The sequence below is a fragment of the Odontesthes bonariensis genome, chromosome 19, assembly GCF_027942865.1.
Source record: "Odontesthes bonariensis isolate fOdoBon6 chromosome 19, fOdoBon6.hap1, whole genome shotgun sequence".
In the NCBI taxonomy this organism is placed as follows: domain Eukaryota; kingdom Metazoa; phylum Chordata; class Actinopteri; order Atheriniformes; family Atherinopsidae; genus Odontesthes; species Odontesthes bonariensis.
In genome coordinates, this window is record NC_134524.1 from 12,436,993 (window position 1) to 12,457,815 (window position 20,823).

At 41.1% G+C, this 20,823-nt stretch overlaps 1 protein-coding gene across 9 annotated transcripts in view; it reads right to left on the bottom strand.

Moving 5' to 3' along the window:
* Positions 1-20,823, bottom strand: part of LOC142369539 (adhesion G protein-coupled receptor L3) — a 215,222-nt gene that overhangs the window by 175,266 nt on the left and 19,133 nt on the right. For 8 of the 9 annotated variants that reach the window (XM_075451891.1, XM_075451888.1, XM_075451890.1 and 5 more), the window contains exon 2: positions 13,899-13,980. The gene's annotated coding sequence lies outside the window, so the exon portion shown is untranslated. Of the gene's footprint in view, positions 1-1,005; positions 1,086-13,898; positions 13,981-20,823 lie in introns of those variants that run through there. The other variant, XM_075451886.1, reaches the window with a different exon arrangement.

Here is a 20,823-nt window from a genome sequence, read left to right on the forward strand (position 1 = left end):
ATTTTTTCACGTACTGCAGAGGCCTTATCCCAGTGGGAGAGGAGCAGACTCAGGAGAACAAGTAAAATAAATGTATTTCAGCTGGACAAAGCAACCTCAATCTGCTCTCTAAAGTCTGCACTGGTTCAAAGTTTAGGTAAAGATATAAAATAAAGTTTTCTCTCTTCCTAGCACCCGTTTTATGTCCAGGCTGACGTGCATCTATTTAGTTAAAAGCACAAGAAAAGGCCGGGGCCATTTTTCAAAAATTGATGACGGGCTTGCATAAATTATGCAAACTTTTGTCCTTGTGCCAAGCAGTGCATCTACTGAATAATAATTACAAAAGGGACTTGGGGATATGAGCATGCAGAATATGAAACGCATGCTGATGTCCCCTGTCTACAGTCCCCAAATATGGGAAAGGAGAAATGAGTCGGGAACAAGAGGAGGCAAATATGACAATCATTGACATAACATTTTAGTACACTCTACACTTCTTTTTTTCTTTTTTTTGTAGCATAGTAGTTCAAACATTTCCGACATCTTCACCAAAAACTGTTTTGTTACATTGCTCACAGAGACTGGCACCGATTAAAACTTAGTCCTGGAATGTAAATTATCAGTGACTTGCTTTATTGTCATGTTACGTGCGTTTGATCATTGTTGCTCTCGATACTGGGGCTTGATAACTCGATGAATGAGGCTGTTAAATTGTTGGATGGCAGAGTTGAGCTGGATTTTATATGAAGCAATGAACGGAAATCTTGGACGCTGTGTCTATCTCTCGCCATAAACTGACTACAGAACATCTGGCTTTTACTTATATTAGCACTGAAATATGATCTTTTTAAAATAATGCAAAAAGGCTATAAATCTATGGCCTTATAATTTATAGTTTATGGTAATAATATCGGTGATTTAAGAGACTTGGATGTCAAACAAACTGAAGCTAAATCAAACTCCTGGCCTGAGCAAAACAGCAGAGGGAAAGCTGTTGGTGATTTCACATGAAAATGCAATTACCTTATTTGCTAATCTGCATGGTGTCCCCCTTTGGCAAGACAGAGGAGTCCAGTTTCAGGTGAATCTGATATCCTTTTTTGTACCTGAAAGTAGAGAGTGGTGAGCTGTGGCTTCCTTTAATTTGTTTTATGCACTCTATAGCAGAGCGACCAGCCCCGGGCCATGGGCCTGTATGGAGTCACGAAGCATTTGTTGCCAGGCCACAACTGGCCCTGCATAAATTATGGAATAAATGGAACAACTACATTAAAACAGATATACAGTAAGTCACACAAATTGTACCGTAATGACAATGAATGCAAGCTGCACTTCTCCTCACTGGAATAGGAGGAATGGGGAGTGGAAAGAGATATTTGACATGTTCTCAACATTAGCTGGGATTTTGGGTCAGACGACCAGGCCATCCTTAAGTGGGTTAGCGTCACTCGTTTCACTGGAACAATCTGCAAGTTTTGTTGTTTGCCATTATCCATCAATGGGACATTTTAGATGCAAGGAACAACTCGAGAATTCGAAGGATTCAGTGATACTGGTGAGTTCTAATGTGCCAGTAACTGTACACTGCATACCACACCAAAAATAGCAGTCAATATAACACCTGACTCACACCTGACATGGTGTAGTTTTAAATGCATGAATTTGGTTTCAAGCAGACAGACTTAGACAATTAGGGTCCTTACCTAACTATCTTACTGTTTCACCCACATTAAAGGGGATATTTTCAAATGTTTTGTTATATTATGATTTACCATCTAACTGTGATGAGCAGTTATGTCCAGAAATAATAACACACTGACTTATTACTTGTTATTTTAGGCATTCACCTAAACATTTTTAAGTTGCTGTTTAAGGAACATGAGCTCTGCTTCGATTCAAAAAGGTATTAAAGCTGCGGTCGGCAACTTTTTTTTTGTCATATTAGCTTGAACTGTCATGGGATTCTGGAAGTAGAATATTAAATAGGCTGTTTAGGAAAAATAACGAAATCTGTAGCTCCCTCTGAAGCCTGTAATCATGCTTGCAAAAATCGAGCGCTCCCGGCTGTTTTTAACCAATCAAGTTAGGGTGGAGGAATCCTACCTGTCAATTACAGCTTGTGCACACGCTGCTGAGCGTGAGTCTGGCCCAGCTTGTGTGCGCTCACACTGGTGTGAACTCACGTGCACAACCTCGTCCACAGAGGGGGAGGGGTTTGGGGCGCGATTCGGAGCTTGTTAGAGGTTGGGGGAGGGACCTGAAAGTTGTATCAGTTCGAATTTTCCGACTTTAGACTCGTAATTTTGAAAACCTGCCGACTGCAGCTTTAAAATTCCAATTAGAAAAAAAGTTGAGAATTGACACAGTCTTGCTTTATAGTAGCAGCTTTTTAAGCCCTTTTTTAACATGAAAAATGTCCATGTTCAAAGCTCAGTATTCAAATGTAGAGAAGAGTGACTGTTCAATAGCATTGAGACTGTCTACAGCGGTTAAGTTGCTTAACACATATCTCATTTAGTTTCAAAAGATAATTGCCGTTTCTGTACATAGCCCAACATACTTGAAAATCATTTGATAGCAGCTTCCTATTTGCAATATGATCTTTTCATGGAAATGTCAGCAAGGAAACCAACAAAGCCTATTTCACAAAAATGTCAAAGTATTCCTTTTAACTTAAAAATGACATATCTCAGTGGACTGGTGTTACCTCTGCTTCTGTTTAGAAAACTTCCCTCCATGGCCATCTCACTGAATACTGAATGAATTTGCAGGATAAATGTATGCACATCTTGTGAATAGCATTTTGTTAGTTTCCTTTGTCTAACTCCACAGGCAATCTGTTTCATTGTGGAAACCAACGGGGAAACGGATGATTGATTTATGGAAATTCACTCCGAGATGATCGCATATGTCATATCAAGAGCCATTCTGACAGAAACGATATCCACGTCTTTATTATCGATCGGGCCCAAAGTGATGAAGTCCACAAAAGCAGTGCCACCCTTCGGTAGATTTCATTATGTAAAAGAAGAGCTTTCACAATACAGATTTGCATGTTAGGCCTCTTATATTATGACTGCTCTGTTTTAATTCTTGAACAAAAAAAAAAAAAAAAGATGTGATCACAAGGTAAAGAGAGACTGGCGGGCTTAAATAAACACATACACAAAGTCCTGCACACATCTGCTCATCAGTGAGCCTGTTGGAAACTGTCACATGCCTGGCAGGTTCTGTAACTTGGGCAGATGGCAGAGCACAATTAGGCCCACCAAATCTTTCAATCAATCTCCCGCACACCATATGAAAAATCTGGATCCAAGTCGGCCATTTCTCTTAAACCGACATTTTTTTTGTCCACCTCATATTCAAATCCCCAAGTGTTTCCTCTCACATGCACTGCAAATGATTTTGTGCTGTGCTTCTCATTTTGTGCCCTTTTTTTCCCCCAGGGTTTTTTCTTCTTTGTCTTTTTCCTTACACACTGTCTAGTTACTGTGGAGTCCTCACCCACCATCACCACCACACCCTGTTCTGTCTATATCCCTCTCTGGTCTCACTCTTGGCTTGTTTAACCACTGGCCCGAATGCAAGACTGTACTCTGTAGACAATAGCCAAGCACAAGTGTTTCTTTCACATCCAATTACTGTGAAAGGGATTTTTCTGGCCAGAAATTCACAGAGGAGCACAATAAGAGTGTCAGAGAGGAACAAGATATCCCTGGCGTTTCACATTCTGTCCAATGTTCCTCACACAAAGGAGATGAAAAGCGATCCCGGGTATCCAACACCAACGCGAGTCATTAGGCAGAACTGGTTAAATAAGGACAGCATTAACCAAGGCGCTAACAAAGACGGGAGACATCTTCTGCTCAAGCTGGGCCCTTGTTGGCCCCGAGGATCCTGTCTTTGATCAGTGGCCCTTGTTACTGGCTTCTTACTAGAGCTCAGATGAAACAGCCTCTCAACATACAAATGAAAAATGCGGGAGAAACAAATTCCCAGCGGAAGAAATATAAGTGCAAACACAGGAATACCCAGTCCTAAGAGTCCCACCTGTGTAAAAGCCTTCATCTATTCATAAAAATCTGCTGCATCATACTCTTTTTAAGTGCGGAGAAAAATATAAACTTACCCAAGAACTTTCCCTCTACTGCATGAAAAAACATGACATGTCGTCATTTCCAGAGAAAGAAAGGCAAACACCTCACTCAAGCGCGAGCCTGATGCCACCTTTGGACTGCCAATCCCGCTGTTGTATTTCCCCCACCTGTGTCGGGAAGATGATTCACTAGGCCTGCCAGACTGCATCTAGGGACTCTGTGCACTGGGGCATACTCACTGCCAACACAGACAGAAGGAGAAAAAACACCATACCTTCTCCAATGCACTGTGACCTGCAAAAAGCAGTTGGTAAAATAATGCGGCCTGTCAGCAGATGCATCATACTCTGCCCACTCCGAGTGTCACAATTCACCAATTCGAATCAAGGCATCGGGCCAAATGATTACGATATGCCAGACAAGAGCAGATCTGGGTGTTATGGAAGAAATAAAACCTTAGACACCCTGAATGAACACACCAGGTGCATCAGAAAAGCAATATTAGAATTATCGGTTAAATTGGTCTTTTGCTTTTTTTAAGACGACATGTTCATGTATTTTTTTCCGGATCTGTATTTTTAGCTGTGAAACCCAAACGACACCTGTGCTGCTATTCACACAAACTATGACATCTTTGTTCTGCCGACACAAAAAGAATACTAGTGATAACCAGCTGATGTAGATTCTGATATTGTGCACTTAATTATTTCAAGAAATGATTGGATGTAATGTCAATAAAATCAACTATTGCTACTTAATGGTCCGGCAAATGTTTGAGAATTATCAAATTATTAAAGAGTCAAAAAAGCTAAATGGGTTTGCGATGCATTTCATTAGCAAAGGGTGGAACCGTATTAGATTTAATCTGTGATTATTGAGTTTCAGCGCATATTGCATTATACCATAGATCACCTGTGCAATAAGGATCCCAACCCTTTAAACTGTTGAAGATCTGTTTAGGAAATAATACTTTGTAACTCTACTCTTTTTTTTTTTTTTTAATTCTTTCCACAGAGGCAACAGAAGTTCAAAAGTCTTGATGCAGAAGCACAAGCTTCTCACCATTTCCAGGTGTTCATTAACCATGGATAACATCCTGAGGGTCATGCCATGCTCTAATTCCTAATTACTTGCCCAGAACAGTGATCACGGTCAGCAATGACCTCAACCAGGAAACAGAGCCAGTTGATGTTTCAGGGCATTGTTCTTACTCATGTTAGTAAAAGCACACTTTCTCCCTTAAACTATACTGTATTGTGGAATGGAATTGCAAGAACTCAGTCAGGCTTTGACAAAAACAAAAAAACAAAACGACCAAAAGTTTGCTTAAGGCCAAACATGTTTCCACAACATAGAACAACTGCAAATATCTGTGGTAATCGCTGTTAAAAATCCCCATATGATTCTGTTTGCTTTGTGCATGCCATTTGTCAGTCAACAACGACCGAAGAGGTGCAAACAGAACAAATGAATAATTCCTGACTCCATAGTTAATCCTGGCTAATGCTACATACCAATCAGTGGTATGTTTTTACAACGTCTCTGAGATTAGTCATGTGTACACTTGCGGTGCACACACATACTGGGGCATTACCAGCACTCGTAGAATACAAAAGAAGCAGTGGTGACAAAATGTCTATGTTTGTTCAGGATAGATCAGGCCTGCTGTCCGTGTTACGACACGGGCCACCTGCAGTCTGGGAAACAGGTTTCTGGGGAAATTAGAAGATACCGAGGAATGAACAAGACAGACATGAATAACCCAGCCCAATACACTACTTATCTACAAGCTTATGTTTCACAAAGGGAGCAGATAAGCTAATACATGCCAGCACAACGAGGGAATGGAGAAAGGAGAAGAAATTAGGCTATCGGGGCGGGGGTGGTTGGGTGCCGGTGAAGGAACATACTCAGGTCAAGATCTTCAGGAGAGCGGTCAGTTGCGACAGAGCCCAGATGCTTTCAATCACCGCAGAACAGTTAACCATTGACGAGAGGACTTATACCACGGGCTCCATGTCATGCATGGTTATTCTATTCCAGAGACCATGAGCACAAAGCATAGAGCCATTATCAAGGCCTCCACCTGCCCTAGGCAGTGAATGCAACACTGATCAATGAGAAAGAGCAGCCTTGTGGTTCGTCTTAGAGGACAGGTGATACTATGATGGTGTTTGTTCACATATGGATAAGATTATCCTTTTTATTAGAGTCGCCTTTCAGGTAGGTGGTCTGGGTTGTAAAAACAAGCATCATGATGCCATCATCAATCTATGATTGTGGAAGAAGGATACAGAAATCTAACGGCTCTAACACAATTCACATTCTGTCACCGTTTCGTAGCGTGAGCAATTATTAACTATATTAACTTTTACCAGAGCTTGGATAACATACACCACCGGGTTGGCATAAAGAAGTTCCACATGAGAATACATAGGACTAAAATTCTAATTTACGCCCTAATTTGTAAAACTAAAGCTCCTGCAGAAGTGCATATATATACACATATATATACATACACACACATCATTGCAAAATATGTGATTCTCAAAAAAAGTAGGAGGAATTACACAAGGCTGTATGCATGAACATTGTTGCAAAATGACAATGTATTCACTTTTTATGCTTTTCATTATCAAGAAGTGGCTAAGAGCTGCTGGCAAGTCCTTCGCTCCCAGACATAGTCCAGCTGCCAGGATCTGTAGCACACGACTGAAGCAAGGCCAAGCGAGGAGCCGCAGCACAAGCTGACTGGAAGCCATGAAAGCGGCTAAGTCTAGGAGCTTGCTCTGTTCCCAGAGCTATCTAGTCCAGCACTCCCTGAGCTAGCAGCTTCCAAGCAAGCCTTTGGTATGCTGTCGGCCCCGCCAAGATTTTGTTCTGCTAGCTCCTAGGCTTGGTCAGTGTTCCCAGGGCTAGTTGCTTCCACTTCTGTTTGACTGGCAGTGAGTAAGCACGCTTCTTGCCGCCTCCCTTGGCGGACTCAGTGCTACAGCTCCTTGCTCAGCCTTGCTTCTGCTGTGTTCTCAACCTGAAATGAGTCTTGTGGCTTCTCGTTTAATCAATTCCTCATGGTCCATACACATTATCTGTCCATAGTTTACATAGCCCATGCAGGCAATCAGGTCTTGCCTTTCTGAAAATTTTGATTGTGCTATGCTTGTATTAGAGGATGGAGACTAACAGCTAAGACTGAATTTAACAACACAGTTTAATTTGCACACTGTACGTTCCACACACCATTGCTCACAACCATGATATCCGTGCTGAAAAGGTTATTTTTCAAGCAGATGCACAGAATTGGAACACTGCTCCTTTGTCATATCAAAGTTTTTCACCGTCTTGACAGCAAACATGCACAGCACGGCCCTGTTTTAGTCATTCAGAAATAAACTTCAGTTGTCAAGTACCATAATGACATTCCGTTGTATATTAAGCAGTTATCGCAGCCCAAGGAAACAAATCCCATTGACTTGATTCCTATCTAATGATTCTACATAAAAATCTTCAGCTCTCTTTTCTCTGAACCTTGGAAAAAAAGCGAAGGAAATCTCTTTTGTAATCCTATGAGCTTGTCTGTTTTCATTTACACAAACCCACCTTCTGCTATTATTTTATTTAAAAGCAAGGAAATGTGGCACACAGCACAACACTCTTTCACCGAGGTAAAATAATTACCTAAATACAGAGTGACAGCAGACGTTGATTCACTTTGGAGAAAACATAGCCTACTGGGAAAATTAATGTTGACAGAGTAGGAAGAGACAATAAAATGGAAGGAGAAAAGAGGCAATGTACAGTTCCCATCAGCAAACAAAACACTCCATATTTCTTTGAAAGACAAAGTGTTAAGTTAGGCTACTCTGCACACTGTCAATAGCAACGTTTATCATCGGGCCAGCCACAGTCTATATATTGATTAAACCATCCATCACTTAAACTCTACAAGACATTATTTCTAATTAAAAAGTAAGCCATAAATTGTGTTCTTTATTGCCAGGCTTGGGCCGTAAATAAAATTCAGGAGAGGGCAGAAACAGATTGCTGCCCCTATCCACGGTTTAGAGACACTGTAAAAAAGGACAGACGAGCGTGATGGCACCTTTGGGATCCTCACACATCGTCTGCTGGACTGACAGGGGGGAGGCGCTCGGTTTCATCCCAGATAAACAGATGCAAATCAATAATTTCTCTGCCTGTGTTTTTATAAGACGGGTGCTTCCCTTCAAAGGGGCGGAGAAGCTGACTATATGCATATGAAGAACAAATATGTAAATCAAATTTTTATGAACCACATTGGCATATTTAAAGAGACAGCACTGGGTGTACTTGAAAATGATGTATAATCATACTAGGTCATGTAAGTGTGCGATGCCCTCCATCACACCACTGATTTGGCCAGCAGTGACAACAAGCCCCTGCTCTCTTGCATCTCCATTTTCCTCTGCTAAACAACAATTTTGCTGCCAAATATGTGGTCGCAGACATTATTTAATGATCCTTGTTGATGAAGAGGCCATTAGCACACCTACGCCGCAGCCAAAGCTCTGATGTTGGACCGGCAAACGCAAACTACACTCTCAGTAAAAGCAGAGGACACTTCACATTTGACAACTTCTGATTATCTCGGCACGCGCGCTGGTTGTCAGGAGGTGAACTTTCCTGACAGCCAGCTGAGAGTGGCAGAGCATTGGTTATTTTTTGACGGGCACAGGAGGATGTCTGATTTCGCAGGTTCTAGCCAAAGGGAGGGAGGAAATTGGGGGAAGAAAAATCAAGAAAAGGCATGTCATGTGCTTCACAGCCTTCACTGCCAACAAAAGTGTGTGCAATCATTATTCATTTGTCTCCCTTTCCTCTCCAGTGCATTTTTTTTTTCTTCTTCTTCTTCTTCTTCTTCTTCCTCACTTGCAGAAGCAGGAGCTGCTCCGACCACACAAGCACTTTCTGACTGGGGCTTGAGACCAATGGAAATACTGGGGATTGTTGAATGATATTTGGTTAAGTGATAGCCAGGCATGATTCTCACCGAAGTGCGTGAAGTAGCCTCGGTCTTCGTAAAAGACAAAACGGGAGAATCGCCCTCCAGGGGGAAGCAAAACTAATGAGTGAGCTAAAAAGAACAAGACGGAGTGATCCTCTATAAAAAGACCAGAAGTAATCTCTTCCTCTCCTCCCTCGCCTCTCCTCTTAATGTCCTAAGAGATCTTGGCTTCTACGTAAAGCCTGCTGCCTCTGCACATCAAACAGAGCCTGATTAGACCTGCACACCTTGCAGGAGCCGGGACTTTCGGACAGGGTGCAGCAAAAGTTCAAGGCAGACTCATAATGCAAAAATCTAAAGAATGAAAACAATTCAGGTTTGTCGCAATTTCTTTGAGTCAATATTTGAGGGGTATTCCTTAAGTAAGAAAATACAACCTTTAATTTACACTAACAGTATCCTTAATACATTTCTTTAAAGCACAAATACCATCTGAATCGTTTGTGGGTTTGGAGTCTTCTGTCATATCAGATGATATCAAAACAACCCTGAAGGTGCAGTGCTTGAATCGTATCACCATCAACACATCCTCCTGGTCTGAGCGAGGACGGCAGCAATAGATGGACACATTGAGAAAAGGAGGAGGGAAAGGGTTGACAGAAGAGGATGGAGAAAAAAAACACTGAGCTGCAGTGTGAGTTTGCCATCAAGAATGTTGTTTTATCAAGACACCAAAACTGTCAGGCACATGACAAGACACTTTTACCAAAATCCCAGAAGCACCCTCCAAAGCAAAAACAGCTCCATCCAAATTCACCATGTCAAACAGGCGTTGTTTAAGGGGCTCTTTACGTCTACGAAACAAAACGAGTGGAATGTTCACCTGCATTCCCTTAATTAGGAGATGGGTTGTGACAGGCAATAACAATGTGTTTGGGAGGGCGGGCAGACTGAGATAGAGGAGAAACAAATAGTCTACAAGTTGTTAAAAAAAAGTGTAATTTCCCTGCAGTCAATCCTTTAGACCTTGAATGAAAAAAACAGAAGTATGGAAAATGTTTGCTCAAAATCTTTTTACATTAAATTAGAAGAACATTTATTATAGTTCTGAAACTAACACTTAACTATAACTGAAGATATTGTGAAGGTGCCTTTAAGTGCAAAACAACTGAGGCACAAGGTGCCGGATCCTCTTCTCAGAGTCCGTTTTCTCAAGACACACTGGGCCATTTTCTGTCCATTATGTCATCAGTGTCTAAATTGACCTTGTCTCAAGTACGTCAGGGGGAATAACTGGCTTGACTGACAGACCTGGAAGTCTCTGACAAGCAGTTGAGCCAAACTGTTTGGATTCACTTGTGATATAACCACTGTCATTTTGTCATCATAAGGTGGTGATAAAGGACACACATTTTCTCCAGACAGTTTTGCTGTCCATTAGCTTGTTTGGATAAGTTATTTGTTTCCTATAATTATGTTTTCTTTTCTGGTTGATTGGAATAAAAACTTTATACTGTGTAGAGTGTGTACATTTTACTTAAAAAGAGAGTGAAGAGGGAAATTATGTGACAGTTTGAGCGATGACAAATCCACACTGCTGAGCAGGTAAGCTCATACTATGTAGTATGAATATTCATACTAAATGGGCAGATCACAGCAGACAAAAAAAAAAAAAGAAAAAGGTCCCCTGAATGTCTGCTAAAGGTTCCCTTGAAACACCCACCTTGTGCCATTGTATAGGGTTCCCTTTTCATTATGGGGAAATTAATTGTGGGACATTCAAGATGAGAAAAACAAAGATTAATATCCCGCCAAACGGCTGAGAACTCTTGTGCGACAGTATCTTGGCCTGGTCCTCCCACATCCCATCATACGCCTAACTCACTAAAGCGTACATTTAATCTTACAAGAAGTCTACATATGGGTGTTTTATTTTTTCGCTACCAGCTGTAGGGAAATAGTTTGATCATTTCCTTTCCAATACACAACTTAAAAAAAAAAATAAAATCTGTGCAGAAATAAAACCCTGAAAAGTCCTGATGTTCCTCTACACAGGTGAAAGAAAAAAAAAAATCATGGCCAGGACCAAAAGAGGACATTCTGTTAGGGTCCGATACATCTAATTTACAGTACTGCTCCGAGACCAAAAAACAACTTGTAACGTACATCAATAATGAACATGTCATACAGATGTCAGAGGGTTTTGTGCTGCCATAGGACATTTGTATCAATCTTCTTTTCGAATACTTAAGGTTACAGCTGCTTTAAGTTCAGAACACAACAGCACCTCACTCTGACGTGTTGTCGTGTCGGTTTACCTTTGTTCTTCCTCAAAGAAGGAGCCATACAGACAAGGCTCAAAAGATTAAGAGCAAATAAACTAATGTGAATTTCTTTGAGAATAAAAATCTATAATCGTCACGAAATTCAACAAATGTAGCACATAAATAGGTGGGTTAGGTGATATACAAATGCATGAGAGTGAGCTCAGTTTCCTACCTACTACAACAAAGTGACCACCAACATGTCCAAGCAAATACATTTTCAGGAGATCGCCGTTGTCTAGACAACAGCAATTTGCACAGAGGGTCAACACATTTTTCATTTCCAGCCATAAACTACATGAAGCAATGTGTGCCTTTGAAATAATTTGGTCATTTAGAGGGTTTTGATGTTTTTGCCTGGTATCCCTGAGCCAGGCTGCTTGCTGGGCTGACCGTAGTTGCCCAAGTAACAGGACACAACAACAAAGACGTGCAAAGTCAACTACCTCTGGACTGCATTCAAATGTGAGAACACTGCTGACATAAGCCAAAAGCAATTCACTCCCTTTCCATTCAAATGACCTGTTTTGCATTATTTGGAGAAGTCCGGGTAGGATCACACTAACAAAACAAATGGAAGGCTTTAAGATAACAGAACCAAAACTTGGCCGGGCTAATGTCATCGTCGGCCATTATGGTCAAACTAACTTGAATGGCTGGTGCTATGGGAAACAACTTTGGGTATGCAAAGCACTGCACAATGAGGTTTGCATTATCTAGAAAGACTTAAGTTAAGCTTTGTAGTTGAGCAGATCCATTTATGATCTTGCTTGAATATTATCCCGATTACTATCATATCTGCTTAAAGCTGTGATCTGCTTGATGTAGACCAGACTTAATCCAAAGTGACCACAAATTAGGAAAAAAGAAGGAACAAATGAAGGTCATAATTCTGCGTCAGAGTGCATCAGGACATTCATCTTCAAAGCAATCCTTTGCTTATAATTCATTTGGCATCTTTCAGCACTAATACAGTATCTGATATCTGAGTAGCACCAGTGCACGGTCACACAGCATGACATCTGAAGGAAAGCAGCGGGTTGCAGGACAAGCCGTTGAAATGTGTTTCTACAAAGAATCAAGGCCATTATGTCTTTACCAGATTTTCGCCTCATATCTAAAAAGCACAAGCCAGCAGCACGAATAACTCCCGCCTGCTGCTCTCAATAATATTCAAATGACAGTGCAATTTTAATTTCACCTTGCAACTAATGCGCCTATTACTCCTATGTCAGCAACATTTAATGGCCTCTCTTTTGTGGCACATATGCTGGCAAGCAAATGAATTGTGAAAATGGGATTATCCAGGAATGTGTCTGTAGTTTGTGGAATTGAGTTGAAATATTGTTCCCAATTATTCCCCCTCTGAAAACTCACACCCGGCAGCTCTCCTGAAGTAGGTACAGATTGAATTAGGCCTTATTGTCTTCACAAGTTGGTAATATGACACATTGTATCAGAGTAGCACTTTTATTGCCTTGATCTTGTTAAATACCAAGTCAGAAAATAGAATAAAAAACAAGAACAGGGTCTCAGAAAGTTAAATAAACAGTGTATGATGAAAAATAAAATATGCACTGCCTCGAGAAAGTTGTTAAGGAGAGTGGGAAGGCGGAGCGGCCACCCTGAGTCAGATGAGGGGTAGACGGATGTACTGAAGCCAAGTATGTTTGTGTGTGTGTGTGTGTTGTGTCTGAATTTGAGTGAGGGACAGGAGGAGGGGGTAGCAGGCAAACCTATCATCCACAGAGCCCAACAATAAACTCTGGAGGGCAAACAATCTCCCTAATTGAATTCAATCCAGACTCACCACAGGAGGCACTGAGGCTAGTGGCTCCATTCAGTGTGGAGCGCTGCAGGAGAAGGTAGAGGCTGCAGAGGGAGATGTGTGTATGTGTGTGACAACAGGACGAAGAGGGGAAGGGCTTTGGCTGTCATGACAAGTGAGCGAGGAGAGGGAAAGGAGATAAGTAAAAGAAGCAGAGAGCAAACACAGAGCTGAATAAGACAGCAATGACAGACAGACAGGAACAGGAGACGGAGCTCAGCATGAAGGTTTCGTTGGGTAAGGGTGGTGGGCGGCCTGGGGGGGCAGGGAGCGTCAGACTCGAGGTGTGGAGAAAAGGAAACCAGCTGTGCTTTTGCATGATTACACCAAAAACATCATTTACATCAGAGAATGCAATACAAACACGCTCAGTAGATATGGTTCCCGACCAAAAAGCCGTCCGTGTTGCTGGCGGCAGAAATTAAAGGCTTACCAGAGGTGCCCCGCAGATTTGCATATGAAGATGAGCACCCATCATGAATCATTTTGTAAACATCTTATTGCATACAAAGAACAAGCCCAATTGGCTCACATGAATGCTCTTCATTACTGCGCTGAGTCGGGGGTGGTGATGGTGGTGAGGCACATCATGTACACTTAATCTGGGATCTATTGCGTATTCATGACTTGCAATCAGATATTTTCAGCCCTGTGTATCAGGACTGAAAATTTCAAATTACCTTAGCGTTAGGAGGAGTGTGGTTCTGTTGCTGATTACAAATCCTGTGTATCACATTCCAGATACTAAAAGCATGTTCCGTCCTGGAAGGAAACAGAGAAAGGAAACGGGTTAGTAAACTCAGCAGGATACTTCTGCATCTGTAACACTTATTCTTTCTAAACAGGTGACAGGGGATATAACTCAACAGTCCAGAAGTAGGAACCTTTAATGTCTGCAAGCCAACCTTAAGAGCCTGTGCACACCTGCAGTATACCAATTTATGTAAAAACACAGAGAATGATCATTTCTTGTTGTCATAATTTTTGCATTGTCATAGTCAAGCCACAGACAACCTATTTATTTTGGGTGAACTATTATTGAGGGATATCTTCATAAATTTTTCAACCCTTTTCTGGTTCCCACACTGGTGCTAGAGCCCGAATGCCGCTGTATGAAGTGCTATTCAGGTCACATCAGCTTTTAATGGCTGATTTATTAGGGCCCAACAAGGGCTCGGTGATGGGCTGCAGGACAAAGAGCCTGTTTTAAACTGCATTAACACTCCGCAGTAAATATCCCATACAACATTAGCATTTTGATGACTGCCTCCCCCAGTCACCTTTTGCACCGTCTCGTTTCCCCCACCCACGCACTTCTTGCTCTCCTTCTCTGCCTCTTCGCCTTTGTATCAATTCATCTTCTGAGCGTGCCACTTTCCCTCTTTCAACCTTCATGTCACTCTACTCATTACAGTTTTCACTCAACGTATTAAATATGTACCCCTGCTGGGCCGACACCAATACCCTTATGTGACTGGGTTACATTTAATTACGGTTGAATTAATGAACCACACAAAGGTAAGCTCAAATTGTATGCAGCGAAGTTGAAAAGATTCTCTTATACACCTTTCATGGCTAAAATACATTCATCTGACGCAAACTGCTCTTACATGATTCATAATCGAATCTCACATACAAATATAAAATTGATGAGCACCGACATTTCTATAATTGAGGTTTCTAACGCAGTTCATGGTTTTGAATAATAAGCTAAAATTAGATCCATATATAGTATAGTGTTTACTTTGCTAATTAAGCAGATATTGGTTTAGACCTTCTTTGAACTCCAATCTATTTGGGTTGTCTGTCATGTGTGAAAATATACTTTAAAAGCGCTGGTGGATCATTTACTTGTAGGATTCACAGTTTTACATGTGTGTCACTGAGGAAAATGGCTGTATTTTTTCCCCAAATTGTGCAGAAATGCTGTGAAAGAAAAAAGAAAAAAAAAATCCACAGAGCCAAATTTCTAAATATCATCTGGGCACAATGGCCAACCGTTCTTGGCTTCCAAACAAGTGCCAGGGCCGTGCTTCATCAAATCTGCTGTTCATTATGTTTGATCAAATTTAAGACTTTGGCAGTGGACGCAGATGCTGTAGGTCAATTCAGCCGAAATGCCGAAACTAGTTTGGTCAACAGAGCATCTGGCAGTTATTTAGCGGGGCCTGCGAGTGTTTGGAAAGAAACACACTCACGCCATATTGTAACACTTCCAAGCGCAAACTGTCACACAAAAGGAGGCACTCAGCTCACGGAATACAGAAAATTCTAAAAGAAAATCATTTTCTGGACAGTGTAATGGGACATGTTTGGTTGTTATAATGTGCTTTCACAATCTGCAATAGTTACACAGTCCAAATCTTTAATTCCACACATTTACCTCTTGTAAAATCTGCCGCCCCTCTCCCTGGTTTTGTAGGGTGAACAGAGACAGTATCAGAGCCAAATGTATTGCCTTCTTTGCCTTAACTACAGTTAAAGTACTAGAAGTCGTTGGGAACGGAAGCTTCCAAAATATCTTCAAAGGGTTTTGGGAACAGAGAAATGTATTCCAGGCAGTTCCAGGCACCCAAGGCAATCTTTTACAATTACGACTAGAATGTTCATTCCACAGATATGGAAAAGCCGCCAATTTCTAGGCTTGGAAGACCCAAAGTGACACCATTTGGAAAGGTTTCCAAAAAAATGCCAGGATGCTCATTATTGACAGGTTTACATTGTAATACAACAAACTGCAGGAGGCAATAAGGAAAAGATCATTCCACTTTTATTTAGAATATTGCACTAGAGATTTAATTAAATTCAATCTTGTCAATATCAATATTAATTCATATTAATATTAAACAAGTTAGACAATCGACTGCATTGTTAGATGTAAGATAAATAAATACGAGAAGTGACAGTCTACTTATTTTCATGGGAAAGCATGAAAGTTATTTGTATTTCTCTGCACACTGACATTTTAGAGTTTTGCATTAAAACAAATCCTCGTAAAAGCCATTTCTAATTATAGGAAGCTAAAGGTTTGCATGTTAAGTACAGGCCTGCTGAGATTCAAGTATGAGACAAAACTGAGAATGGGATTATTTTTACATCATGTTATTAACGTTTCATTGGCCACAAAGGATATGCAACCACTTATAGCTGACAGGTATGTGAAAGAATTTTGTTGGAGTGTCAAGTAAGCTATGCAGGATCACTACATAGTTCAACGTGAATGAGTGCCCATTGCTGAGAAAGCATGAGCACATGAGGAGGCACTTTGTGTCATGAGTCGATGGAGGTAACACACAGAAAATTGGCCCTTTTCTTTGTCAAATTATCCACTGTACTCAGTTTTTCAGTTCCCTTGTCGAAAGGAGTGCGTTCTAAATTACAAAGTGATGAAACACAGCGTGACTATCCGGCTTTCAGTGGCATGAACTTACACCCAAATTTGATTTCACACTCCAAATGTGATTCATTGTGGTACAGTGTGCTGGATATCAGAGTGTGGGTGGGGTAGAGCTGAAGAGAACCATATTTCTGACCACGCCTGGCTGTTAACAATGCTTTTCTTTTCTATAAGATTTTCAGTTTCATCACCCTGCATGATGTTAATTTGAGCAAAACTAAAGAAAGCACTGACACAGGGTCAGAACTGTGGGCTAACGACATCCTATATCCATCTTTCTATTGTTTTTCTGTGTGTGCATTTTCCATAATGAAGCAAATAAAAATGCAAACAGCGTAGTTCTTCATCATCTCTCAAGGACTGTTGATACTAGCCATTGCTAATTGAGTTTAATTGATGCATACCGTATGTGCAGAAACATTTATTTAAAACACTTCTACGCATGTGCATTGTGTTTGATATGAAAAATACAATTATACCAGAGTGCAAAGGCAAACAAAAAAAATTAGAAACTCAGTGTTTTTTTCTGCTTCAGTAGCATTCTGTTGGAACGCTTTTTTCCGTTCTTACAGATAAAAAAAAAGAGAAGAGCAGATTCAAACAAGAGCAACACACAAGCACCGCAGAAGAACAAGGGAAATAATGAGAAACAGAAGGAAGACGTTGTATCATCAATTGAAAAACAAGTTATTCTTTGGTTGTTTTGGATTAGTTTAAAACTACAAACCCTAGAATTCAAGTATTCAGTTAGCACACCTTAAGCAGCTACTACCCCCGATGCAATGCAGCAGAGTGAATACATTATCCACTACACAGATTGGCGCTATGTAACTGAAACACAGATAGCATTGTATGCGGCTGTTTTTTTACATTAAAGGGAGGCATAGGGTATCAGCTGGGAAGATAAAACAGAACCAAACAACCCCAAAGCTATTCATGATGTCCATAAGACGAAATCAAAAGTGAACTCTGTCTTCAGATTGGCTGCACTCACAATCTGCTCGTCTATAATCTAGCTGGCTTTGCAGCTGTTGGTTAGCTTTGCCTTGGGCTATTTTACTTTTTTTTAAAGTGGACACCAGATTGCGGGGAAGAGTACTAGGACATGAATTTATCAAACTGAATAGTAAAGAGGGAGGACTCGAGTAACAATACTTTCCTGCCTCCAGATGAAGAGCTGAGCCCCACAGTTTTGTTTCTGAATAAAAGTATACATTCCAGCCCATGCTTATCGCTGTGCATCTGAACCACCTGCGACCAGGAGACAATAGCAAATATGAGAAAGCAGCGGACGGCTGCCGCCGCTGTATGACTGATCCAAGTTGACAGCCTGTGGTGTGTCTTTATAAAAGCATTTACTGAGGCACAGCGCCGTGGCCCACTGAAAGCTCATCAAAGAGTGGCTTATTTTATCAGCCAAGTGGAAAATGTGCTGAGAGGGAAAGGGAGAGGCAATAGTGAGGAAGTCAGCGAGAGTAACTAAGCTATTGTGCCCATTGCTGACCCAAACACCAGCATTACAGTAGTTGCGGCTGTTCACAACAAAAGCCCTAATCGGCGGAGCAGGGCTCGAAATTAAATGACCCTGAAGTTGTGACACTGTAAGTGACAAGCCGGCCTGTGCGTGCAGGGGCCAAAGGCAATGGAGATATGGCTAATGGACAGAAAATGTATTGAAAATGTGGCATCTTTTACAAGAAGGGACAGCCTCAAGTAGCCTACATTCTCGTCTGTGAAGTGTGCAATATGGGCTGTTATAACTTATTCTCCTTCTTGCAGCTATTTCATAGATTATAAAGACTTTAAAATGAGCCACTCCTGGAGACAGAAATAAGCAGGCCTCATAAAGATTCCGTTTATGCCCTCAGGTTGACTACACTTCAACCATAAAATACCATGACTTTTAAACATTACCATCACACCTCTCGCATTGTGCGGAAGAATTCTCTTACACTTTGAAATGCTTAAATCACACAGCCACCCTGAAAAAAGGTACTGGCAAATGGAAACAACTAATCTCTGCATCTAAGTATTTCATACAAACAAGGTCTTTGTTTCACGAAAGGTGAGTTTCACAAATTACTCAGAATTTCTATTATTACTCAAGTAATCACAGACGGACATTGCTCATTCAAAAGGGAGGTAAAGCTCAAACTGAAGTCAAGGGGCACCAATTACAATGCACAGACAGCATCCCTACCCTCAAGGGTCACATTTAATCCAGGAAAGCTAATAACAATTGACTGAGGTTGCTGGCAACTGCTAGAAGATGATGTATAGATATGTCTCTTTCTCATTCTTTACTCCCATCAATTCTCTGCCTATTTACTTTCTCTGTATCCTTTTTCCTGCCTCTGTAGCTTCTCTTTTCTCATCTTTTACTCCACATCATCAGCATCATGACATTTTTCCTCAAAATCTTTTCTCTCTCACACTCTGAGCTGGTATTCCTAAGGAAATGAGATTATGAGGGACGTACAGCCCTGAACACTACAGTCCTGCCCCAGAAGACTTTTTCATACAATGACCCTAATTGGCTTTAATTAGAAAGTAATCAGCACTGGAACATGATTCTTTAGGTTCATCTCTAGTGTATCAAAGTGTGAGTTTGTAGAAAGACAATGTATTCAGCTATAAAATGGCACATACTTGATCACTATTTGTTTTTTGGGGTTTTTTTTCCCGTACATGGTTGTATGCAAGCTCAAGTGTTTGAATATTCATATAAATATCCTCTTCTTACGGTTCCCTGGCTCCTAAATTGAACTTCAAGACAGAAGGATAGATCTATAATCGCATGATCTCGCCTGAAAACCAAGCTCACGGACGATTCTTAAAAGCCTTTTATGTTTATGGCACTCAGTACTAAATGGATAAAATGAATGGTCAGATATAAGCTGTCAAAATGTCATGCACTCACACAGCAAATTTCCTCTCAAGGAAGTGTTTACCCTCAACAGAGAAATATCATTATGAAAATCATGCTCATCTTTGTCTGGAACACATACACATTCCAACCTCGCAGCAGAACATAAAAGTCAATAGAGGGGAAAATTGTATGGGTGACACTAGTAGGACTTGACACTATAGGTCCTTCTTCAGGATGCACGCTGTGTGCATGTACAAACAGCCATTTAGCATTTTTCAGCAATTGTGTGAAGGGTTACCAGTGCACGGCCACAAAGAGACAATCAGAGAAACAGAGGATGCTCTTGAATGCTGCAAGACCACAAGTGGGTAGGATTGCCATCTTCATTGGGTCATAATGCATGTGGTGTTGTGAGAATGTGTCACAAAGTTTAGAAGTGATTTAAAATAAAGTATTATATCCCACTACAAACTGCAATTTCCCTCAACTCAAGATAAAAAGAGCAAATGGTTTACTGAAAAACTATTAAAAAAAATTTAATTCAAGCAATTTGGTTCATAATAATCAGAAGAACATAACATGGAGACTGAATATTTCACATTTAAATAATGTAGGGCTTCAGCTGATAAATCACCATGATTATCAAACTTTAACTTCTTATTTTCAAATTATTGGTTCACAGTAGGGGTGCGCGATCTGACGATATAAAATCGTGACTGGCGAGGAAGAGTGGAGAATCTCAGGCGATCTACCAAATTAGAGAAACCGTATATATCGCCTTTGCCAATCCGCGCAATGATTATTTATTTATTTTTTTAATGCTGGTTCCCGCCGATGAGGCAGACGTAGGGCGTCCTTTACCTAACCGACCAATCATAGCGAACTGTGCATCGTGACACTTTCTTACACGCCTCCATGTTGTGTTTGTAAAAACTTAGAAAACGCATGGACAGCCATGGCTGAAAGCCAAGCCGACGAGCTGGTGAAGAAGAGGAAATCCACCTCTGTAATTTGGAATTGGTTCGGGTTTTCTTCTACCCTAACCCACTGCTGCTGGTCCACATCAGGAATGGGAACAGCAGCAGCGGCACCATCCACAGCACATCCATAGCGGCGCACGGGAGAAACTCACGGCCAGCAGCAGCACTCTCGGGTCGGATGAGGAAACCGCTAGCTCGTAAGCTAACTACGGTGCAAGAGAAAAGGGATGCACCGCGACCGTGACAAACATTACACAGTTGAAAAGTATTCCTTTAGGGCGCTCTGCTGATGGCAGTGCGTGACTGTGGCTGCAGTAAATGAACATGCAGCGTTGCTCATCTGTTGCTAAATGGCATCA